At 45.7% G+C, this 6498-nt stretch overlaps 1 long non-coding RNA gene across 1 annotated transcript; it reads left to right on the top strand.

Moving 5' to 3' along the window:
* The first annotated feature begins 507 nt into the window (after positions 1–507).
* LOC115383292 (uncharacterized) lies at positions 508–1412 on the top strand. Its single transcript, XR_003930662.1, has 4 exons — positions 508–679; positions 969–1032; positions 1110–1246; positions 1326–1412. It is a non-coding gene; the product is annotated as an uncharacterized LOC115383292 (long non-coding RNA).
* Positions 1413–6498: the final 5086 nt, after the last annotated feature.

Genomic DNA, 6498 nt, shown 5'->3' with positions numbered 1-6498 from the left:
CTCGCAGCGGTCAGGGAGGCAGACGGAGGGGACTCCTCTGCCAGACACGCCAAAACCAGCAGCAGGCACAGAACGCCCAACGTGAGGGAGAGCCCGGTGCTGCTGGACGTGAACCCAGTCCGGTCTGTCTTCATGTGCGGTTGTCTCCTTCCAGGGTGACGTGGAACATCCCGCCGTCCCCAGGAAGAAACGGAAGCTGGAGAACAGCAGTACCCCAACTGTTCCTGCCAAACCAGAGTAGGCCTCCTCCAGCAGTCGGCTTGTTCTCCAGGTTCGTTTGCTCTTCACCGAGCGCTCTGATCCTCCTCCGCAGAACGTCCAACAAGCCAGCGGAGGCGAGGAAGAAGACCAGGAAGAATTCACAGCAGCCCGCCGCCTTCAAGGACACAAAGCCCCAGAGCGGCTGTTCAGGGAGGAGTCCCGAGTCCAGCGGGGAACCGGCGAGGAGCAAAGGCTCCAGCAGAGAGAGAGAAGAAGAAGAGAACAGCGGCGGGAAACACAGGGCAAAGGTCTTCAGCGTTGACCGCACGTACTGGTAATTACCACGGCTTTCATCTGTCGTCAGTACTGTGCCTTGTGCTCAGCAGAAGCCACCAAAGACGAACCCGGCCGCCCCGTCGCCTTCACAGCCCACGAGCCACGCTTTGACCAACCGGCCGCTGCTCAGGCCGGAGGAGAGGTGAGACCAGGAACAGCTTTCCTCTCAGGAGGGTTTGACCAGTGGAAATAAAACCCTAAGAGCAGAGACGGCTCTCGCCCACACTTCTGAATGAGTTTTATCAGCAAATGAAAAGCTTTTCACAGAAGTGTGTTGTTCCGTTGGGACAGAGTCAGAGCAGCAGAGTGAGACCGTGAGGCCCAGAGATGCTGCAGCACGGAGCCTCACAGCAGTTCCCACTGCTTCTGCATTTATTTCCAAGACTTTGTGGAGACGGCAGACTGACCCGGGTGTCCGCTTCCTCCTGCAGGCGCTATCCGGTCAAGCATTACATCAAGGAGGCCAAACGGCTGAAGCACAGAGCAGACGCAGAGGTAGAGCTCCTCTTGTTGGCGTCTTGCGGCTGCTCTGTGGACTCACTGCTGTCCCCGCTTTGTTTCCCGCCCTGCAGCCGGATAAGCTCCGGAAGGCCTTCAGCTACCTGGAGGCGGCCATGTTCTTTGTGGAGAGCGGCATCGCCATGGAGAAGGACCCGCAGATTTCTACGTCCTCCTACACCATGTTTGCGGAGACGGTGGAGCTCCTCAAGTATGACCGGCCGCCGTGGCCGAGCGCCGCTGCGCTGCGTATCAGATGTTCAGAACGCCACTTCCTGCCTCCTCTGCAGGTTCGTGCTGAAGCTGAAGAGTTCAGGGGAGTCTTCCTCCTCTCCCTCAGAAAAGGACTTCTTGTCTCTATGGTGAGAAGCAGAGGACCGTGTAGCACTTCACGTGTTTTCAAGCTTTCCAGACAGACTGAAGAAGTGTGTGTGTGTGGTGTGTGTGTGTGGTGTGTGTGTGTGTGTGCTGTCGGAGCTGGACGCCGTCCTGGGTCCGCTGAGCCTCTCTTCAGCCATGAGCTCCATGGTGCGGTACACCCGGCAGGGCCTGCACTGGCTGAGGCTGGACAGCCACCGGGGTTGAGGGTTCCACGCCGGACCAAGCCGCTCCTGGGTGTGTTCAGCCGTCCTTCCTTCTCAGTTCGGACTCCGTTCAGCAACAACACTGATGTCTGTAATGCTGGAAGTGCAAGACGGTGGTCCCTGAACACACCGCCAGTTACCCAGAATGCCGTTGGTAGCCTGGATTATCACTTGATTATGTGATTGTTTTGCACAAACTGACACAGATGAGATTTGACTTCAGGACTGCACAGTAATCAGAAAACCCAGGTCTTAAGGACGTTTTGACTCGTTCACACATTTGTAAATAGATATTTAAATCCTGGGACGTTTCTGTCTTTCAGAGTGAAAGACTGGACTTACTTTGACCTTGTTTATCTGACGGGGTCAGAAGTTAATTCAGGCATTTCTGTTCCACATGGCCGCACTAATTTCATTTGCTGCTGCTCACCAAATCCTAACTGTTCAGGAAAATAAATCAAATATTTACCAAAGTGCCGTAAAATAATTGTGTGAATGCTGAAGGCATTCACACGATTACATTCCTCTTCTGACTTCTTCCGCCGTTTTTTGGTTCGCTTCTCCTCCTACAAATTTTGTCCGATTTGAACCATTCATATATCAAATTGTGCAGCTTTTTAAGGACATGGGTGCTATGTTCTAGCTTTTTAATATCTTTTAAAATTTTTGAAATATTTCAACTTTTGTGCAACTTTTTGCCCCATGTTAACGGATGGAGATTTTGTCAAACTTTGAAACCTTATAACTTCCTCAAATCTTAACCGATTTTAACCATTCAACTTTAAAATATTAACTTTTTAAACTCTTTCTTAAACCTTTTTAAACTTTTTCAACTTTGCTCAACTTTTTGAAATATTTCAACTTTTTGATATTATTTTTAACATTGAAGTCAATGGGAAAACCCTTCAACTGACCTTTCAACTCCTTCAACTTTGAACCATTATAACTTTGTCATACTTTCACGTAGACAAGTCATTTTACTTTTAAAACGTAGGCATTTTTGTCCTTTATTCATGTATGTAATATCATCTCAAGATCTTTTACCAAATTTAAACTGTGAGCCTTCAAGCACGGAGAGAATTTCAGCCGTTTTTGGAGTTTACAATGGGTGTGTATTGGAAAAGCTAGAGTGGGAGAGTGGCAGTTAGAGTGCGGGAGGCTCTGAATTTTAACCAAAAAAAGAAATTCTTTTCTGGTCCGTACGGCCACATTTCTGGCTCAATCTGCACAATAACCCCTCAAAACGTAGGAATTTTTTTTGTGACCCGTAAAATTGAGTCACTTTGTCTCTATCTAAAATGGTTCTCTCTCCAGCTGCATTTGTTTGAGGAGAGTGCAGAATTTTCTCCCATCCGCTCCAATGCATTTTCGAGACGCCTGAATCCAAAACTTCACTCGTGTTCGCACAATCGCCGTGGCTGAATGGAAGATCCTACAGACATGATTCCTGCACCATTACATTCATGAAAGGCTTCTGAATCTGACTGTGTGAAAATCTTTTTCAATTTCACCTCTGGGTTCTCGAGACATGATATTTTCTCAACCATGCGCACTCCATTAAAAAGTGCTGATTCACTGTCATGGCTGCTGTGCAGCTGGTCTCCATAGCAACAGACACACCTGTTGTGCTGCTGCGGCTTGATTAGTCTGGATTTTCCCATTAAGACTGGAGCTCTATTGATCCTCTGTTACTCTGACACTGACTCCACTGCTCCTTCTGCCTCTATCAACTGTTTTCAAGTTTTTGCAGTGTCTTCAAACTTTTTCAGCCTTTTTCAACTTTTTGCAGTGTTTTCAACCTTTTTCTAACTTTTTCAACTTTTTGTAGTATTTTCAACCTTTTTCAACTTTTTGCAGTCTTTTCAACCTTTTTCAACTTTTTGTAGTATTTTCAACCTTTTTCAACTTTTTGCAGTGTTTTCAAAGTTTTTTTTAAACTTTTTCAACTTTATGCAGTGTTTTCAACCTTTTTCTAACTTTTTGAACTTTTTGCAGTGTTTTCAACCTTTGTCAACCCTTTCCAACTTTTTGCAGTGTTTTCAAAGTTTTTCTTCAAGTTTTTCAAGTTTCTGCAGTGTTTTCAAACTTTTTCTAACTTTTTCAACTTTTTGCAGTGTTTTCAAACTTTTTCAACCCTTTCCAACTTTTTGCAGTGCTTTCAAAGTTTTTTTTAAACTTTTTCAAGTTTTTGCAGCGTTTTCAACCTTTTTCAAACTTTTTAAACTTTTTGTAGTATTTTCAACTTTGCTCATTGAGCTTCTGCTGCATTACAGTTTAGCATTTTCAGCTCAGCATTCACACTTGCAGTTTCTTCAGGAACTGCAATTTTTTTCTAGTTATATCACGAATTTCCATGTTGGAAAGTGGGTTTTTTTTCAAAGCTTCTAAACTCTGTTCTCAGATTAAACTATGCTCAGGTTGGAAAAAAATAACCAAAAATGAATCATTGACATGAAGAATGAAATGACTGAAACAATCAAACCGTGGCCTGCGAACAAAGAGGAGAGATTCTGTCGGTTCCCTTCACATCAGGCCTGTTTCACTTCAGGGTCTGCAGCCACTTGCTGATTGGAAATACTTCATTTAACCCACGTTTGAAGAGTTTCTGGTTCCTTTAGTGATTCCTGGTGTCCACTGGCTGTCGACAGGTGAGGTCTGTTAGCTTCACGTGATAACGCCGCGTTGTGTCGGCGAACTGATTTTCACACTGCTGTCAGTCAAGATTGGTGTTAGCTTCAGCTCACGCAAAGATTAGCATCAGCTTCTTCAGCTCTTATCAAGATTAGAGTCAGCTGTTTTAGCATTGGATTCTTTAGCTAGCGTCAGAATTAGCATCAGCTTCAGTCAGCGTTTCGATTGACGTGGGGTTTAGAGAGCATGAAGACGTGTTTTAGCTTTAGAGTGGAGCGGTGTCTGAATGAATTATTCTGTTACAGGCCGTTTGTTGGATCACAAGCTAACATGTTTCCTTCATGAGACATGAAATAAGAAGGTTTACAGGAGCTTCAGCCGGCCTGCTTCCTCGTTTCAGGGCCAGCCCGGACCCAGAACCACTACAGAACCAGAACCAGAAACAGTAAAATGTTAACGTCCCTCAAACAGGGGCTCCCATCACAGCGAGAGGGAAACCGTCTCTTTTTCGTTTACAGCAGCCCGGTTGGTCGGAGCTGTTTGTTCCCTTAGTGTTTTTGCAGCAGGAAGCTGGATGAATTTCAGTTGGTCTCGTTGAAGCAGGCCGCCACTCCAGTCTTTTCCTCATCCGTGGTTCTGAAGACCTGCAGGACTGCGCCGGTCCCTACTTCTGTTTACCCTCAGTTTGACTCGAAGAGTTTAGTTGGATGAGAATGTAAATATGGAGGAAGCGATCCGATTTGGACACAAGGGCAGAACTTTGCACTTCGGTTGGTGTTGGGGCACAAATCAAAGGGCTTGATGAGGAACCGTAGTGTGTTCCTCTTCTTACACTCATGAAGTGTGTGTGTGTGTGTGTGGTGGTGTGTGTGTGTTGTGTGTGGGTGTGTGTGTGTGCGTGTGTGTGCGTGTGTGTGTGTGTTATGGAAAGGAGGGGTGCTGTGTGAATCATGACTGTTTACGTTGGCGGGACGCTCAAACAGCCCGAGTCTTCTCATTTCTGTTCACCTTCTTCTCGGCTGTCGGTGCCTCATTTTTTTAAATTATTCTGCACAATTAATGATTTACTGGGAAAAGTGTTTTGAACGATGCTTTTTCCCCTCTCTCTTTTTGTGAGATTTATTTAAAGGTGCATTGAGGAGTTTGCACGTTTTGTCAATCAATCAATTTCAATCAATTTATTTTTGTACAGCCCAGTATCACAACAACAGCTGCCTCAGAGGCTTCAAGATGTTACATTGGTTGGTAAAAATAAAAACAGTGAATAAGCATAATGTTAATATGTCAAATTCAGAGTAACAAGACAAAACGAAGCAACCACCGCCTTAGACCCTCACATCCGGCAAGAAAAAACTCCAGAAACCCAGTGGGAAAAGAAGAAATCTTGGGGAGAACCACAATATGGAGGGATCCCTCTCCCAGGGACGGACAGCTTTGGCAACAGCTAGCATGAGACAATAAGAAGTAAAGTCTAGGACTATGTTGAGTACAGTCCGTTGGACGGTCCAGCACAAGAACCACGGATCCCAGAAGTAGAACTGAAGCCAGTCCGCGGGCAGCACCGACAGGAGTGTCCTCCCGGTCCGGCCGGAGCTTGTTCGTAGGCCCTCGTAATATGGAGTCAGCAACTGAAACTGGAGAAGACTCCCCCTCGAAGGGGGGACAGCAGGTGAAAAGCAATGAACAGACTAAAGGGAATAACATTCAGACATTAGAGGACAGGGCTCAGTGCACCGTACTTCCCACAGCATTCTAGCTCCTCGGGCAGCTTTGTGGATAGTTTAGTATTTAAACTAGTATTTAGTTAGTGTAGTTTAGATAGTTTAGTTTAGTTTAATTTAGTTTAGAATCCCTAGCTGACCTGATCATAGGCTGCATTGAAGAGAAACGTCTTGAGCCTAACCTTAAATGTGGAGACTGTGTCTGCCTCTTTGACACCACTTGGAAGCTGGTTCCATAAAAACGTGCCTGATAGCTAAAGGCTCTTCCACCTAGTGTCCATTTAGAGACTCTAGGAGTCACCAGTAACCCTGCATTTTGAGAGCGAAGTGCTCTGATTGGTTGATAAGGCGTTAAAGCATCTTGGAGATAGGTCGGAGCCATCCCATTTAGGATTTTGTAAGTCAGGAGAAGGATTTTAAATCTAACTCTAAACTCGACAGGAAGCCAGTGAAGAGATTTTAGAACGGGAGTAATGTGTTCACATCTTCTAGTTCCGGTTAATAATCTGGCGGCCGCATTTTGAACC

Source organism: Salarias fasciatus, assembly GCF_902148845.1.
Source record: "Salarias fasciatus chromosome 7 unlocalized genomic scaffold, fSalaFa1.1 super_scaffold_4, whole genome shotgun sequence".
Classification (NCBI taxonomy): Eukaryota; Metazoa; Chordata; class Actinopteri; order Blenniiformes; family Blenniidae; genus Salarias; species Salarias fasciatus.
This window is presented reverse-complemented; position numbering and strand designations above follow the sequence as displayed.